At 53.0% G+C, this 18,711-nt stretch overlaps 1 long non-coding RNA gene across 1 annotated transcript; it reads right to left on the reverse strand.

Moving 5' to 3' along the window:
• Window positions 1-14,044: 14,044 nt before the first annotated feature.
• On the reverse strand, window positions 14,045-18,185 carry LOC122479743. The gene is made up of 2 exons (XR_006296426.1): window positions 18,065-18,185; window positions 14,045-14,130 (listed from the first exon to the last, which is right to left on the reverse strand). It is a non-coding gene; the product is annotated as an uncharacterized LOC122479743 (long non-coding RNA).
• Between the last annotated feature and the right edge of the window lie 526 nt (window positions 18,186-18,711).

Below are 18,711 nucleotides of genomic sequence, written 5' to 3' on the forward strand. Positions count from 1 at the left end.
AATTTAAAGAAATGCTTTGAACTAACCAGTGCTCAGCTGATGAAGCATAGATCTTGCCAGGTCAAAGATGAACATCTCAACACGCAACGTCTGAGAAACTTGGGAACGAAGCACGAAGTGACAGAGAGGATTGGAAGTCGCAGGTGAGAGAGCAGATGCCACCTAAGAGAGGAGAAATGGCCACAGAAACCTGATGTGTGATTTAAAAAGGAAAAGTTTCGGGGCGCCTGGGTGGCTCAGTCAGTTGGGAGTCTGACTTCGGCTCGGGTCGTGATCTCACAGTCCGTGGGTTGGAGCCCCTGCTGACAGCTCAGAGCCTTGAGCCCCTTTCGGATTCTGTGTCTCCCTCTCTCCCTGCCCCTCCCCTGCTCATGCTCTGTCTCTCTCTCTCTCCTTCAAAAATAAATAAACATTAAAAAAAAAAAGAGTTTCATCTGTCCACAGGTCAGCCATTAGGAGTAAAGAGCGATACAAAAAAACATTCAAAATGCTGATCAGCAATGGAGAGAGGGGCAAGGGAAAGGAAGATATTTAAATAAATCCTCCCAAAGTCTGGACAGCTGTTAATAGAAACACATGTGGGAGTTCAAACTTAGTTTCTAAATTCGCTATTCAGGTTAAATGATCTTGTCTATCGTAAAGAAACACAAGGAAGAGACAATTCACAATAGAAACTAAACATGAAAAAACTTCCATGTCTCTACGTAGACAGTAACCCCGTGGAGGTTTACAGAAATGTGGCATTTATAATAAAATTATAATACTCCTTAAAAATGATAATACTCATATAAAAAGGAGCACTCATTTAAAAAAAAAAATAAAAAGCCCACACCCAATCCTCTTTTGCCAGTAAGAAACACAGAGAACACAGAGACACAGAGTAAAACAATGCAGTAATCTCTGGTTTATCAGGCACACAGAACTCTAGAAAAAAAGGGAGTATGACAAAGTCATTTTTTTTTTTTTTAGTAAAAATAGAGTAACGCATAGACTTTCCAAAGGTAAAAGCTACGATGAATAATTAAAACATAAAACAATTTATGTTCCAATGGGCACAGCAAAGAAACACGTAACGGGAACGCACCAGAAATGCACAGAACAGTAGAAACAGAAATATAATTGTAGGTAGAGACCTTAATGCTCCCCTCTCAGAGTATCATCGATCAAGTGGACAGAGAACTTGTAAGCTCTGAATAGCCCAATTAAAAAGGCAGATCGGTGAGGACTGAATCATAAATCGGGGGAATAGACTTTTCTTGCAAGAAGACAAGGAACTTTTGCCACATTTATCCCAGGAATGGGCCCCGCCGAGTATGCCCCAGTGGTGCCACCCTTTCTGTTCTCAGACCACAAAGAAGACAGCACTATTTGCTGAGCACCATGATATTAATAATATATAATAGGTACTTCTATGCATTCTCTTAAGCAGTAGTCTCTTAAATAACGTGTGAGTCAGAGATAAAATCAGAACTATGTCACCCAAATATTGGGAAAGAACCAATGTTTATACACAAAACACAGAGGCGGCCACAGCGTAAGGGGAACCGGGGATTCGTAAGTATTCTTGCAAACACGAAAGCCAGCGAGGAATGATGGCAACCAGACCTACATTTAGAGCATCTAGAAGAGGAACACGGGGAGACAGAGGTCTTTGTGCTGTTTTGGTAACCTGGGCGCTCTCGGCTGGGGCTGCACGTGGACAGGCAAGGAAGCCACAACCCAGGGGGATCGTGGAAAGGACTGGAGTTGCCCATGGTCTATAAGCGAATAGCCATTTTAGCACCCTCAACGCTCAAGGCATGCTTCCCTGTACGACTCTGCAGAATGGGCTCCAGGTGCCGTAGAAAGAGACCTGCCTCGTTACTGGAGCATCTGACAGCAGACAGAGTGGCCTTGCTCTGTACTGAGCTCTCCGTCACCAGGCGTATGTAAGGACAGGCAGGAGATCCATTTATCCAGAATGTTGTCAAGGGAATTCACGCTTAAGAAAGGTTTTTGGGTTTTTGTTGTTGTTGTTGTTGTTGTTGTTGTTGTTTTTAACCCTGAACTGGAATCTTCTGTCAATATATTAATGTTTCCTAATGTTTAGTAAAGAGGAGAGAAAATTGTGTGTGAAGAGGGACAGGCCTAGGAGTCCAAAGGCTCCTAGCTGCTCTGGCTGTGTGGCCTCCGTCTGGGTTCTCTCATCCAAACGGCACCGCCTAGCTCTGCGAGCCAGGAGCCTGTGGCCTCACCTTGCCGGCTTACTAAAGCAGGCTGGCTCTGGGCTGTGATTCCTGTGGCCGCCTAGGCCGGTGTCGCACTTGGGGCAGACCCCAGGCCTAATATGCACAGCTGTGGCATCCAGACCAAGCTGTGTGGCTCAGACCAAGCCAGCCCTCCTCCCATCAACAGAAGAACTTTCCAGAAACACCAGCAACAGTGAGAATGGAACTTTGGGAGGTTTGCGGGCTGAGACGGTCCATCCTCCCCCCTTTTGCTGCCAAACTCCTCATCCTCACGGAGCACTGTGGTGTGAGCCACCTACAAGATGGGAGGGCCAGCCATGGCTGAGAAGAGTTGGTACAGCCCCTGAGAAATGTCGTTTGGGGAGGAACACGCCCCTGGACCAGTGTCATCCAAGTTCCTCGCCTGAAATTCTTGTCTCCTCTGGGAGTGCAGTGTTGAATCCCACAGGCAGAATATAAATATTTATTTGGATGCCATTATCTGCCACTAACACCATAGCATAAATAAATTCATCTGTCTACACCTGAGCTGGGCTTCTGGGGGACACGATGTGAAAAGGAACAGGACACAGGTGGGGCAGAGCACATAGAATCTCCCTGACTCCAAAGTTTTGCCAAAGCTGCACCCCGAGCCTGGCGGGTTGGAGTGGGGCTCAGGGAGTCAGAGAGGGGTCAGTTCAGGGACTTGAGATGTGGCTGTTCCTGTGCTAAGTGCTCTCCGATGGGAACTCAGTACATTCCTGGACCGTTGTTATAATGATGCCCATTTGACAGGTGAGGACAGTGAGGCTCACAGAAGCTAGAGTCTACCCGAGGTCAAACAGATGGTGGGGGGCCTCCCTGGTCCTCACGTTGAGTCTCTCCTTTATCTCCCCTCCCCCAACAGCATCACCAGTATCACCGGCAAGAGCCTCCGATATAGCCAGGAGCCCTCAGCTCCCCCTTCCTCACTTTTTGGGGTGCCTGATTCCACTTACCGCCTCCTATTTCCCCTCAGACTCTCGCCTCCCCTCTTAAAAACCTCATCCCTTCCTTCAAGTGTCCACCATCCCGATTCACCTGTATCACCTGACGTGAATTCCCTGCTGTGGCCAAGTGGGGCCGATCATCCGTGTGCACCATAGGGGTACATATAGGGACCAATCCAGTTATGATATATAACAGCAGGCACAGCTTCCCAGTTGCTGACTGCATGGCCAAGCTCTTCCATCACTCACTGCTCTTAAGAGCCCCAGGAAGAAAAAACCATTATTGTTTCCATTCTCCAGAGGGGTCCACTGAGGCCGGGGAAGTTACTCACGGCCCTGGCCTGCCTGGAGCACCTCGCCCAGGGGCTAGAGGGTGATTCCTGACAGCGTGTGGTCTTGGGCTCTTGGTGCTTTCCAGGGCCAGGTTCCGGGAGGCAGGCAGTAGGGCCGGCAGGAGGTAGTGACACGCAAGCCAAGCCCCCCTGGGGAAGGCTCCCGGGCTGCCTACGGTGAGGTTTCCCCACCCCAGCAAGATGCTACAACCCTGAGTCAAATCAGGAGGAAGTTGAGGGTTCGTAGGAAATGTCACCGATAGTCAGGAACAAACCAGCCCTCCGCCTGCTGCTGCTGTTGTCGTGGAGGCTGCTGGGGGCTGCGGCCACCCCTTCCAACTGGGACGCCGAGTCCGGGCAGGTGTGGACGGAGCCCAGACCACAAAGCACCAGCAGGCCTCAGGAAGTCACCCGCCATCCAGGAAAACGAGGTCAGTCCGTGGCCTCTGTGTCTCGATTTTTCTAAGTGGCCCGGGGGGCTGTTACCTGTTGGGGGTCCGGTGCAGCTGAGTGAGCCGTGAGATGTCACTTGTCGTCCCAGCTCGGTCACCAGCCTGCCCTGGAGAGAACCACTTCCCTCTCTGGGGTTCGGCTTCCTTATCAGTGAAATGAGGGGGTGGGACCAAGATGCTTTTCAAATGGCTCTAGCCCCAGCCTTGTCTGGCCAGGGGGGGGGGGGTGGTGGTGGTGAGGGGGGGCTCTTTCCCTTGGCTCTGGAGAGGGGCTGTGTGGGAGTCCCTCCCCACCAAGCAAACGAGAATGGGGCATGAGAAACATGTTTCTAGGGGGACGGTCTCACTCTTAGGCCCTCTGATGTTCACTCAGCTTCCGAAAAAAACAGGGAGGGGGGGGGCAAGAACCACGGCACGCACAGAGGTGAGACACAACTGAAGAAAGGCTGGGGGTCACACAGGGACAGCCAGCGTCTGAAGAAGCCTGTCCCGACTTCCAGCCCTTCTGGGGTTCAGGATTCAGAACTGCCGTCCACACAAGGATTTCGATGGTGTACGCCTTCATGTTGAGGGGACTGGCGGGCCAGGAAGGCCCCAGCCCGGGGGACGCGTCAGCCCCTGTACATGCATCTTCGAGGGCCGGGCAGCAGGGCGGGTGTGGGCAGCCGTGCCGGGCCCTGGCTTCCCACGCCAGGGCCTCCACCGCAACATGGTTCGGCCTTGGGCCACACAGTCCCCGAGGGCCCTTCAGGCAGAGATTTTCCCCGCGCCTCCCACATGCAGGGCTGGGAGAGCTGAGACTCACTCATGGACCCTGGGTGGCTCTCAGCAGGGACCCCCTCAGAGATGGCAGCCTCTCAAGAGAGTCTGGGCCGAAACACCCTGACGGATTCAGCTTCGATGCCGGGGAGGGACCGGGAGATCCCGTTAGAGACCAAAGCACGGGCTATTTTTACAGGCCGGGCACGCTGTGACTTTCGGATGTCTACAGGAATAGAAACTCCCCATTCTGGGTAATTCATCCCAGCCTAGGGCCATCTCTGTAGAAACAACAGCTGTGTGTGACCGTGGGGAGGTCGCCTGGCCCTCCAGAGCATGGGGTCCCCATCCCTGGGAGAAGAGGTTCACAGAGCCAACCATGACATCCTTTTAGGTTGTCGCTGTATGACTCTGATCCTGCCCGTGCCTGTGCTATGGGCAAAACAAAGTTCACTCCCTGACCCGGGCCGCAAGCTGGCCTGGGAGTGAAGACAGCAAGGCCCCCGTAGGCCCCTGGCCCGATGTAAGCCCCCATGAGTCGGCCAGGCCTGGGCGTCGTGGGAGCAGCTTTGGAGGCTGGAAGCGTCCCGGGAAGGACAGGGAGGAGCCATGCAGGTGTCCAGGGCCTGCGGCGTCAGGAGCCCTGGGAAGGGGTCAGCACACGGGGGCCCACGGCGGGGGACTCTCCACTCAGCCCCTCCTCAAAGGGAGCCTTGCCCCCTGGCTATCCTCTCTTTTGTAATTACTATTTCTGTTTTATTGCTGTTTGCTTTTGATTTAGAATTTTGAGAACGTGCACATGATCCAAATACATACGTAAACACATACTGTAAGATGTCTCTGCCCAACCACTGGGCCCCCAAGTCCAGTGCCCACCCACCCCTCAGGGTACCCCTGATGACAGCTTCTTCCAGAGCTTCTATACCAACATATGTACATGTATGTTCTTGTTTTCTCCCTCTTTTAACACAAAAAACTGTGTATGACGTAAGCTGTGCTGCATACAAATCATCTCCCACCCTTCCTTTTCTTTTTAATTTTTTAATGTGTGTTTATTTTTTTTTTAATTTTTTAATGTTTTATTTATTCTTGAGAGAGAGAGAGACAGAGACAGAGCAAGGGAGGGGCAGAGAGAGAGAGAGACCCAGAATCCGAAGCAGGCTTCAGGCTCCAAGCTGTCAGCCCAGAGCATGACACGGGGCTCAAACTCACAAGTGGTGAGATCATGACCTGAGCCAAAGTCTGACGCTCAACTGACTGAGCCACCCAGGCAACCCAATGTGTGTTTATTTTTGAGAGAGAGAGAGAGAACGAGAGGGGTAGGGGCAGAGAGAGAGGGAAACACAGAATCTGAAGGAGGCTCCAGGCTCTGAGCTGTCAGCACAGAGCCCAACGCGGGGCTCGTGGGGCTCGAGGGGCTTGAACTCATGAACCCTGAGATCACAACCTGAGCTGAAGTCATCATGAGCCAAAGATGGACGCTTAACTGACTGAGCCACCCAGGCGCCCCGTCTCCCACCCTTTTTTGAAGAGCTTTGCTAATGACCTTCATCAAGAGCGTGATGGGGGACCCCACCCAAGGCAGGAGCCTGTTTGGGCCAGAGAGACCCTCCTCAGGAGTAGGCCAGGCAGGGACTTGCCCAAGTCCCCACCCATGACTCCGGTCCCTCCATCTAGGTCCTCTCCTCCCCTTGCCCCCGCCCCAGGCCTGGGTAGTCACAAATATGAAGACTTTTTTCTCAGAAGATTCCTTAAACCTCCCAGAAGCAGCCACCCTGCCCACCCTCTCACCTTCCCAAACAAATCAGAAGCTTTGGGAGCCTGGTGTGGGGGCAGAGGTGGGAGGTCTTGCCTGCCCACCAGCTGGGAAGCCCAGAGTAGGGGGCTCAGACCTCCAACCTTACCGGTGTCCTGGGGTAGCATCTGAGCTCCAGAGTCACTTGCGTGTAGGGTGAGGAAAGAGCCACTCTGGGTTTGGCAAAGGGCGGCTCCTCGGCACCTGGGGACTCACCACACCCTCTCCTGATGCTGCTTAAATTTCCTCCTTCAGCGACTGAAGTTCTCCCTGTACTCATGGAGCGTCTCCTCCAGAGACGAAGACTTGCCCACTGGGGGCATCACAGGGTGTAAGAGCTGGGCCAGAGCCATCAGGATGCCCCCCGATCCCACCAGGGGGAGTTGCTCAGGGACCAGGGACGGGGGACAAAGTAGGGACAGAAGATGCTAGAAGCACAGAGAATAGCCTAAGTGCAGACAAAAGGAGGAAGGGAATTGACATCTTGGGTGAGGCCAGGAGTCTCTGTGCAGCTGAAGCCTGGGGACATGGGGGGCTAGCTGGAGCCGAGACTGGGGGGGCTGGCCAGACAGGATAAAGGCAGGGTGCTCAGGGGACCCGGGGAACAAATTCGGTGGACAGGAAACCATCCCATCAGAGAGAAAGCTCTGGCTTTATAGTATAGTGGCTTTCTTCCAACAGCCACCCAAATCCAGCTACGGTGAGCTGGGCAGTCCAGGCACTGGACACAGGACAGACCCACTCGGGTGGCAGGGCCAGGGTGGGGTGAGGGCAACAGCAGTAACGGGAAAGGAGTCGGGAGGGGAAGGGGGTCGCCGTCATCTGAGGCAGCCTGGTTCCAGTGAGAGCCTCAGGCAGCCCCAGGTTCAAGTAGCCACAACCTCACGTAGCTACTACGTCAGCTTGGCTCCTGGCCTAACTTCTGGAAACTGCACTCATACATTCATCTAGCCAACAAGGATCCGTTGATCAAGACTCTGCACCGGGCACTGGTGATCAAGACAGACGGTAGCACCTCTCTCAAAAACTGTTTTCAGGAGCTGGCGTGACAAGAGGGGTGCGGGGCTTGAGGCTGCTGAGACCCACCCCCCCAGCCCCCACTGCCATTATGTCAGCCTCAATGGTCTCCGGGAAAAAGAACAACATAAAAAACTGAAGGCGGTGGGCAGGGGGGGTCCCAGAAATGAGGATGCCTCAGCAAAGAAGGGGGGGCAGGAGAAACTGAGGACCAAAAGGCAGGAAGAGGGGAATGGGTCCAGCCCCTCTGTGCCCTCCACCCTCTGATCCAAAATTTCAGGCTCTGCCACAGTTCTGTCCCCAAGCTCGTCCTATGCATTTAGCCTGTACGACTCCACTGGAGCAGAAATGAGGCCCTTTCCTGGGGTCTGAACCGAGTCCCCAAGGACCGCCCCCACGCTGCCCCACCCCCCTAGTTGCTTGAAAAGACAGCTGGGCCGTCATAGCCACCCCTACAGACCGAAAAGGTTCGGCCTCCTTGGAAGTGGGCACCTGGTGGCTGGCAGCTTCAAGGTCACAACTCACAATGTCGAGGCAGGGTGGAGTAAAACACACAAGGGGGCAGCAACCCTTTAGAACTCACCCCTTCCCCTCCCACACGCCCCCTCTGGTTCTCACTGGAAATGTAGCATTGAGGTTGCAGGCCTGAAGTTCTGGACAACTGGGTGTGGGCTTTCCTTCCGTTTCTGCCACGGCTTTCGTAATTCTTTCAGAGCTCCCTGCTCCCTGCATCGTCCTGCCTGTAGCCATTTATGGCCCCAATTGGGGGAGGGGGCAAGTCCCCCTGAGCAAAGGCTGTCTTCAAGCCAGAGGCCGAAATTCCACATCAGGCAGAGAGGGCCCTTCACTGGGAAGGTTGTAAAGACCGTGGGGTTCTGGAAAAGACAGACACCCAAAGCCTCCCCTCTGGTTGCACTCAGGGGAGGAGAGGTTCTGTGGTTTATACACGAGAGGCCGGCACTTCTAGGGAGCCTCGGAACATCTCAGGACCCGAAGTGGATGCCCCCAGGTTAACACTAGAGCTTCTAGTTCAGGCTCCCCAATGCCCTGTGGGGGTGCAGGACTTTCCAGGCCTTTCCTCTGCTCCCACCTGGCAATCGGGGCTCCCTGCCACTCCTGCCTGGGCCCTGGGGGCTTCTGGCCTATAGCCTCCCCCCGGCTTCTCTGTACCTGTCACGGGCTAGAAGCCGCAGCTATTGGGTTGCACTTGTATGTTTCCTAGGGACATGTTGGGGGTTGGAAAGGGTGGATCCTTTTGAAATCGTTTTCTCCTCATGTTTCCTTTTTTTAAAAATTTTTAAAAATTTTTTATTATTTATTTTTGAGAGAGAGAGAATTAAATGTCTGTCTTACTTTTTGTGACATGTTTTCTCCCCACACCACCCCTCCCGACCCCTCCCCACGGGCACACATTTTTATATTTGTTTTGCTGCATGGAAATTGTCGATTTGGGTGTTAATAGTACTTTCTTCTGTTCCCGTAAACTGTCTTGGGCACTTCGATAATGTGTGTATCTTCACTCCTCCACAGTTAGAGTAAGTATGGTATTCATTTCCTTCCTGGAAATCTCTGAATTAATTTTTTTTTTTTTTTTTAGCCTAGGTTGGAGGATTAAAAACTTCTCCATTACCTAGTGCCCTGCAGGTCAGAGTTATAGGGGTTCCAGCACCCCCCCCCCCGACCTCCCTGGGGTGAAGGAAACACTCTCTCAGGCGAAAGCCCTTTGTCCCGAGCGCCTCTTGCCCCCCACATGGAGTCCTCCTTTCTGCTTACTTATTGTCATCAAACACCTGCCCGTCCCACCACCGCTATCACCCCAGCCCTGCAAGGAGACTTCATTAATGACAGAGACACAACCCTCCACCATTTATATCGGGAGTCCCAAGGGTCAGTGAGCGATGCACTTTATAAACAAACTCAGTACATTCTCCAAACCACCCATGAGGTGTAGACTATCACTAGCCTCATTTACAGGTGGGGAAACTGAGGTGCAGCAAGGCCGAGTCACGAGTCTACACATGCCCCAAGAGCACAGAGCCGAGCTGGGGCTGGAAATGGCGGGCTTAGGGCTCCAGCAACCCTTCTTGGCCGAAGGTCAGCCCTTGTGCCAAGCTCCCCCAGCTCCCCACATCCACGACACCTTTGCCTCCAGCTTCACAGAGAAAATCTGGCGAGTCAGGCATGACCCTCAGGCCCTTTGTCCTCAAACCAGTGCTGTCTGCACCCAACCAACAACCTCAAGGTGCTTCTGCAGCTTAGAGGAACTCACCCCCACCTGCAGCCCATCCCACCTGTCTCCTCAGGGGACTCTACTCCCTCAAGCTGTCACTGTGGTTTCTGAGAGGTGGCCGCAGGGCACAGAAAAGGTCAGCAGATGTCACAAGAACAAAAATTCATCCTCTCCTTGTTGATTTTGAAGGTAGAAAATTCTCCGTGAACTGGGTGGATCCTCATTCTAAGGTGACCAGAAGTCTTAATTTACGCATTAAACAATTTTAAAACCATGGAGAATTCTGTGAGAGCACGTTAAACTCCATCATAGAAGCCACGTCATGTTACATGAAGAGAAAGCTATTATGGAAGGGCAAAGTTTTCGGGATTCGTTGCAATAATTGGACCCACACGTCTTCTACGAGAAGAGGACGTGATGACTGAGTGTGAATGACACCAGTATGATGAGGTCCCGAGGCCTCGCCTAAACCACACCCTCAGAGTCCAACTTAAGAAGATGGTAAGATGAGGACAGTCTTCCCGGCGGCCGAAGGTCTAGCATCTTCCAGCTGCCCGGATGTGTCTGCAGCCTGGCTCTCTTACTGAGTCTGGCCCTCCAGCCTGATCCGGGATTCTTCGCTCCATTCCCAGACCCCACCTCTTTCTGGTTCCTTGACAAAAACACACCTATTTGCAGCCCAAGCGCTGCCTCTGACGGCCTCCGTCAGGGCCTCGGTTTCCTCATCTCTGCAATGGGCACAGCTGTGCTGCGGGCAATTCTCTCTCAAGAATTCTCCGCCTCTGAGGTCACAAGGACAAATCCTAAAGCAACACAGGCCGATGGACCTTAGATTCCAGAACCCTGGGGTCAGGTTCTCACCTGCTCCCTGGCAGCAATGAAGAAAAAGCAGCCCTACTATTACCCTCCCCACCGGCACTCCCCCTTCCCCTGCCCCTTCCCTTGCCTCTTCCCCCCTACCTGCTGCCCTCCAGCCCTGCCTCCTGCAGGCCCCCACTCTGAGCCCTTGGCCCGGCCCTCCTCCTGCTGGCCCACCTTGCCTGGCCAAGCTCCTGCCTCTCACCAGCTGGCCCCCTCCTCACCTGGATGCCCACAAGGCCCACTGTCCCCACATGCTCCCTGGAGTCCCCTGCTGCCCCTGCTGTCCTGCCCTGCCAGCCCCCCTTCCCCACCCTACCTCCCCTTTTGCTGCCTGGCCTCCCTCTCTGCTCTTCACTCTTCCTTTGCCCTGGACGCCCCTTCTGGCCCTTGTCTGGCCTCCAGCCACCTGGGCAGACTGCTCAGCCGCCCCTACTCCCCTCCCACCCAGTCACCTCCTCCCATCATCTCCCCACCCTCGGGCCACCCTGCAAACCGTCCCAGGGACCTGGCCCTCCTGCCAGTGGGCACCTGGACCTCTCGGGGCTCCGTGAGTGGGGCACCTGCTGGGCGCAGGGAGCAGCACAGGCCTGGCAGGTGTGGGGCAGCCTCGAGGGCCCTCCGGTGCTCCAGGAAGCTCCCATCTCCAGAGTGAGCTCTCAGCCACGTGGGGGTCTGGCCCGGGTCACCGGGTAGGTGCCCCTCCTCGGGATCGGTCCATAGGCCAAGGAAGAGGTGACAAACAGCTTCGTGTCCACACTCGAGCCCCTCCAGGCTCTCAGAGTTACCACTGGGAGGGGGTGGCTGGGCTCAGTGGACTCAGGGGATCTTTCCCTGCAGGGCCGTTCCCCGCCCTGGGGCCAAGCGGGCTGGCCTCCCTCATTCAGAAGGGGCAACGGTGCCCTGTGCCTGGTACACACCCCATTCTCCAAGCCAGCCTCCCCAGGAGACAGCGACCAGGGCTGTCTCCTGAGCTCCCTCCTGACCAGAGGGAGGCTGTGGCAGCGGGGGGAGGGGGCACGCCTTGCTGCATGACATTAGGGCATGGGTGTTTACAGGGAGGAGTCAGGAAGGGATGTCTGGGTACTTCGGCCAAGGATTGCCAGGCCTTCCCTAGCCAAGCTTGGCCTCAGAAGTCCCTGGCTTTCGTTTCTGAGGTCATGTCTACAGCCACCTTAAAGCCTCCCGCCATACCAGAGGGGACTCTGGTCACCCCATCCTGCCCCCACCCCCTTGTCTGACCAGATTGCCACCTGGGGTCAGACGCTTTCCTCGCCCACCTGATAAACTCCCTTTCGCCGCTAACAGCTCATTGGCCTTCACGGGGCACGGGCCTGGGCACCTGTGCTGCCTGTCTGGGGGGACCCTTCACTGCCCTGGCTGTTTCTCCTCTGAACCTTTTTACCCAAAAGGCTGATGGATGGCCTTCCTCCTCAGATGACAGAACTTGGTGGCTTCTACCCCAGCCCTGGCTCTAGAATCACAAAACCTCGGTCTGCAAAAGGGGCAGGACCTCTCACACCTCTCTCACCAAGAGAAGTGCAACAATGTCAAAATCATTGCTTGGGTTCCGAACCCCTCTCTCAGCAGCAACCCCCTCCCCGCCCCAGCTCCATTGGCTTTTTCTGCCCCCGGACCTCGGGGAGGTAGGTGTGGAAACCAAACTGAGGTGACTGACAGCTGTTACCAGCCTGAATCTCCCACTGAAAGCCCCAACCCCAAGTTCCTGGGGCCAGGGAAGCGGGACACAGGCCAGAAGCAGCAGGAAAACCCAGACTTGACCAATCTGAGCGTGCTGAGCAAAATCCCCAGACGTGCCCCAACCCTTGGGCCCCACACAATGCACTCAGTGAGGATACTTCCTGGGCAAGAGGCAGCTTCCTCTCGGGAGACCCCAGTGCTACCTGGGATGGGGTTGGCGTGACCAACTATCCCGGGTGCCGGAGGCTGTGGGGACCCCTGGGATACTGGATCTCCAGGACAGCCCCTGACAAACACGGATGAGCTGGCCACCACGGGTCAGCGAGGAAGCTTTGGGGACCGGCCCTCTTTTCATTCTGTGAGTTTCTTGCCCTACCTCACCCCCAGGGAAGGACATTGTCCTGTTGGGGTTTTGGCCCCGGGGTCTCTGCTTCTAGCTGACTGTGCCCAGCATGCCCTGACCCTCTTTGGCTTCCAGAATGCACACGGGCCCCTCCTTTTCTCCACGCAGACAAGTGAGCACACACAGCAGCCTTCACTGCAGCGTCTCCGGGGTCTGAGAGCACACACTTGGGGGTGGAGCAGGTACTTTTCCCCTTGCCCTCACAGAGGGCTGGCAGGCACCCCGGCCTCAACGCCGCAGTGAAACACATTTCCAAGAAAAGTCTCCCCGCACCACAGCGAGACAAAGGGGCTGTGAGTCACCTGGGCTGCATTTGGCTGTCAGCATGTGAGAAGGTCTGGAACCTATCAGAGAAGGGGCTTCAGGTTACACGAGGCAGCCCTGTGGAAAGGAGGGTGTGTGGTCCCCGGGGCCGGCGGCCTCCCCCAGCCCCAGCCGGGCCTCCTGTGCGGATGAGGGGCCCGGGCAGCAAAGGGTGATGGGACTCCACGTGTCTGCTCACTATTTTCTCCGTCAGGAAGTCTTTCCTTCTTCATGGCTCTTAGGGAGCCTCGAACGGGCAGCATCCCACCTTGCCATCAAGGGGGCTTTGCCCAATTAGTTCAGTCCCCGAGTCCAGAATCACTGTGCTACGTGTGGTGGTCTTCCCTCAGATCTTCACGGGCTTACAGCCAGAATCATGCACGCCCACCCCTAGACACACACGCACAGGGGCACGTACCCCCCCCCCCACACGTATATACCCAGAGATACACCCAAACCTAGAAACGCGCACAGACGCACCCGAACATACATGTACAGAGGCACAGGGACCACCCCCACCTCACGCACACACCTCCAAGGACGCGCACGCGCGCACACACACACACACACGCGCGCGTGCTCTCATTCTCCCACAGACACACTCGTATTCAAATACAGTAAGACCCTGGTTCGCGAGCATCCTTCGTGCCGGAAACACGCTTGTGATCCAAAGCACCTGTACGTCAAAGCGAATTTCCCCAGAAGAAACCATGGAAACGCAGATGATTCGTATGATTCGTTCCACACCCCAAAAGTATTCATAGAAAAGTGATCGCAATGCTGTAACATAATACAACATAATAAAGAAGATACAAAGAAAAAGAAACACATTGACCTGCACTTAGCTGTGAAAGCCTCTGTGGCTGGTTGTGAGGGAGATGAGAGGAGAGTTGTTGTGTGGGACGACTTTCGCTATCACTAATGCAAGCACCGTTATCGGCTCGGTGGAATCTTTTTCTGCATGGGGGCCATCGTATCAACGGATGTTGACTACGGTACAGTGTTAATCCACTCTTGTCATGTGTTTAATGTAACTGGCAATCAGGTAGCGGAGGAAAGGGTCTCTCTCCGCAGGCAGCCTGACCTAGAATGAAGCAAAGTATTCCCAAGCTCACTCGTGTCTGGAAAAGCAAAAGACTGTCCGTAGGTGCTTTGAAGTGACAAAAAAATACACTAGTCCCAGTTGTGGGCACCTTCCAACGTTCTGAAAATCACTGATTTCTGCCAAACACCACAGCCTGAGACAGAGCATCCTAGTATGGGAGATGATCACCCACAATCCCTCAGAGAGAGAGAGAGAGAACCGTGGGCTCGGTTGTGACATTTGGCGACATTTGGCACCCCATACTACTTGCATCACAAGACGTGGCTTGTTCATCAAGTTAAGATGTATTATAAACGTTTGCTCGTCTTGTGGAACACTCGCAGAACAAGTCATTCGCAATCCAATGCTTTACTGTACCTGTATTTATCACATCGCACCAAATCACACTCACACACATCACACAAATGTGTAAGGAGATCTGAAGTCAGAAAAAGTACGCATATGCACACACACACAGAGCTAGCACTCCCAGGGAAGCACACCCTGAACCCCCCTTAGATCCTATGCAGCTCCATTATTGCCCAGCCGACTCGTGGCCACCTGTCTGTCCCCCATCGGCAGTCCCGGCATCCCAAGCACCCCATGCTCAGGGCCCTTAGCGGGAGAAAAGGTGACAGATCGCTCAGCAGACCCCCAGAGAGGACAGAGCCAGGGGACTTGCAAATTTGGCCTGAGCCAGTGACACTGACATAGTCACTTTTCCACCGTGTGGCATAATCCAATTACTCATGGCAGGGCCAAGCAAGGAGACGTCCCCAGACCTCCCGGCTACCTCAGGACGCAGTTGAAAAATTTGAAAATATTCCTTCAGCCTTCATTCCAAGAGTCATTTGGTTTTCAAAGCGTCCCAAACCCAATAAAAACAAACGACTGAAGAATGAATCCTATGGAGAATTACATATGAGAAAAGAAAATCACAGTGCTTACAATAGTGAACATTTGGTTAATTATGGTGTACCTTGCATGAAATGAAATGTATTCGATTTGTAGCTAAATGGAATAATACATAAGCTATACCATAACTTGAAGGAAATACACTTGGATGGAATTTTTTACTATGATGACAACTATGCGAATAAACAAGCAGTTGACAATTTAATGGGAAACACACAGGAGAGAAAATGCAAGCGAGAAGAGGAAACAGTCTTTCCCTACGCTTCCATAAAATGGGCAAATAAACATTAAATCTAGCCATCCACAGAGAATAAAGTCACCATCCCAAGTGTTTAAAGCATTAAAGCATTTATGCGTGGCACTGGAGATACACAGATGAATAAAACTTGCTTTATACTCTAAGTCTTCTTGGAGGAGATGGTCCCTGAACTGAGTCTAAGTCTTCTTGGAGGAGATGGTCCCTGAACTGAGGGTGAAGGACAGGTGGAAGGAAATGGGGATTCCAGTAGTGGTTAGGAGACGGGGGGACCAAAATGAACTAGGTGAGAGCAAGGAGGTTGTTTGTGGAGTCCACAATGACTCTGAGGTTTCTGACGCTGGGACTGGATGGGTCACGGGGGAATTCAAAAGGAGAGGCAGCATTGGGTTCCAGGATTAGACTGGGGAGAAAGTGGTTCCATTTTGGACCCAAGGATTTGGGGTATCCAAAGATGCCACCCACTCTCCATGGAGATATAGAAGAAGGAGTCATCAGGGTGAGGACAGTGGAGAAAGCTTGCAGGGTTGTAGAAAAGAATTCAGAGTGTAAGAAAATAATCTAGGAGCTAACTCTGGGGAAGAGAACTAGTAAAAGGCAGACAGATTGGAACCCGGGAAGACAGAAAGGAGCTGGTCAGAGGTAGAAGGCAAGTCACAAAAGGCAAAGGAAGGTCAAGGCAAAGGGCTAGTCAATACATGAAGGAGCCTTGAAGTGAGGAGGGGCCAGTACTAAATCTCGGGAGGGGAAATCAAGAACATCTTACTGACAGCGATGCCTTTCGTGGTCCTACTCACTCAGAGCAGCAAGGAAAGCATCAAGAAGTAGGTTTCAGCTTATAGAAATCAATTGTCTATAAAAACTTTGAGTCCAGCATGATCCCTAAAGATAAATTGGTCAAAGCTTGTCATAACACAAAAATGAATTACCGGAATCTTCTGTAGCACCCAAGTTACCATAGGCTGATTAGGTGGTTTGCCTGGAGACTACGTGGTAAGTAATATTTATGATGATTCTTCCTATATAACTCTTTGGTCTAAACTTGAGCCAGATCTCAGGTCTCCTAAGCTTAGTAAGAAATTGTAAAACAGGGGCGTCTGGGTGGCTCAGTTAAGTGTTCGACTTCAGCTCAGGTCATGATCTCACCGTTCGTGGGTTCGAGCCCCGCGTCGGGCTCTGTGCTAACAGCTCGGAGCCTGGAGTCTGCTTCGGATTCTGTGTCTCCCCCTCTCTCTCTGCCCCTCCCCAGCTCGCACTCTGTCTCTCTCTAAAAGAAATAAACATTTTTAAAAACTTTAAATATAAAAAAAATAAATTGTAAAACACATGTTAACAAATTAAACACAAACTTAACAAGTTTTCAGTTGGTTTCCTTGGATAAGATGGCCCAGATTCTAGGTTGATATATATTGAAAAATATGACATGTATTGGAAACACTAAATAAAAACATAGTATGTAACAATTTGTAATTGTTTGTGTGTGGATTCTGGGTAAAACTGTAACCCATTGAAAAGCCTTGCCCTGGCTTGTTAAAAAAAAAAAAAATCACGTGGCAAGAGTCCTCAACCAGGAGAATATGAATGCTAATCTCTCAAAATCCATAAACTACACAGTGTAGCTGCTGATGAAATCACCAAATAAAACAGAGAATTTATCCAGGAGAGCAAGATGTCTGAATCCTTTAAAATTTGGTTAGTTGTTCTCATATTAGGAATGGGGGGGCTCAGGTAAAACCTCACATAAAAAGCTAGCCAGGCAAGGACAGTCCGAGCTTCCTCTCGAAGGGAAGCTGTCAGGCTGGGCTTCAGACGGGATCGGTTTTCTTTACAAAAGACCATGTAATGCTGTTTACTACTCCTAAAATATATAAGAGGTACAATCAGAGTTCTCCTTCTATAATCAGATGACCGAAAAATGGTTGAGCCAGCCCTGCATACCTTGGCCTTTGGCCCCGTTTCTCGAGGAAATGGTTTCAACAAATATTTCATATCGCATTGAAAAACATTTGCTCGTTCCTGAGGGCGTCTCAGCTGAAGGGAAGAAAGGCTGGGGTACTTTTACTGGTTGGTGCTGGGGATACTGGAATCAGGAGGAGAGTAAGTGAAGATTCCAGGTACTCTTTTGACTTGATCCTCCCAGTTCTGGAAACGATGAAACTCTACAGAATCCCTAGCAGGAGGAGGCTTTGGGCCCTTGTACCCAGGCACCGTCAAGGCACTGGGGCAGCCATAAGCTCTCCATGAACTTTCATGACCTTGTTTCTTTTTGCTTCTCTTGAGCCGTGAAGGACATCATTTTGGGTGAGAGGAAATAAGGCCTCAACGTCCAACCATTTGTTCATAAGAACTTTGATTCCAGCTGCCTCTCTTCCAGGTCTCCGTAAACAACTCCCAGTTAAAGCAGGAGAGCCTGGCCTTTCTTAAGAGCTCATTAAATGTTACCTCCAAATAGCCCTTGGGAAGGAAAGTCGGCTACGTGATTCCCATCTCCCCACCTGGGCTAAGAAGCAGCGTGCACCTTGGAAGCTTGTCCTAAGAGAACAAGCTTGCAAGACGGACAGCGATGGACCAGCGAACAATGAGCCCTTTTTAGCCCTGGGGCCCGGCTGAGCCTCTGAGAACCCAGCGCTTACATTGCCGCCGGCAGGAGGCTGGGGTGCTCTAGGTGACGGGAGTCCTTCCCCGTGGCTCCAAGGAGCTGGGTCATTGTTGCACAGGACCTGGGAGGATCAAGTCAAAAGAGTACCTGGAATCTTCACTTACTCTCCTCCGGATTCCAGTATCCCTGTTGCTCAGTTCAGGCTGTGTGGCCCAGCCTGGCAGACAGGAGAGTACAAACACGGATGCCCCCATTTCTGGCTGGTCTAGCCTGTTCTTGCTTCTGTCCTGGGTGGAAAACAGGAATAGCTCTGGCTGTACTGGGGCCTGCAGGGAAGGGAGTTGAGCACAGCGTGGAGGCCAGGAGGCCCGGGAGGCTCAGAGAAGCCCCTGAAGACAGCCTTCACCTCCAGCTGGGATTCTCTCCCACAACACCCAGGAGCCTACAGCCGGCCCAGGGAGGCTGCAGGAGCACAGTCCTGACACAGCAGGACACTGATGGCCGGTTACAACCACAAAGCTAAGCAGCTGCCCTCTGAGGGGCCAGGACCCTCACTGAGCAGGGTGCTTTGCTCAGTGAAGGGTCCCAACCCAGCACTCAGCACCATACACCCCTCCCCCCGCTGCCACAGCCTCCCTCTGCCATAGGGAGCCCTGGTCGCTGTCTCCTGGGGAGGCTGGCTTGGAGAACGGGGTGTGTACCAGGCACAGGGCACCGTTGCCCCTTCTGAATGAGGGAGGCCAGCCTGCTTGGCCCCAGGGTGGGGGAACGGCCCTGCAGGGAAAGATCCCCTGAGTCCACTGAGCCCAGC

Source organism: Prionailurus bengalensis, chromosome C1 (assembly GCF_016509475.1).
Source record: "Prionailurus bengalensis isolate Pbe53 chromosome C1, Fcat_Pben_1.1_paternal_pri, whole genome shotgun sequence".
In the NCBI taxonomy this organism is placed as follows: domain Eukaryota; kingdom Metazoa; phylum Chordata; class Mammalia; order Carnivora; family Felidae; genus Prionailurus; species Prionailurus bengalensis.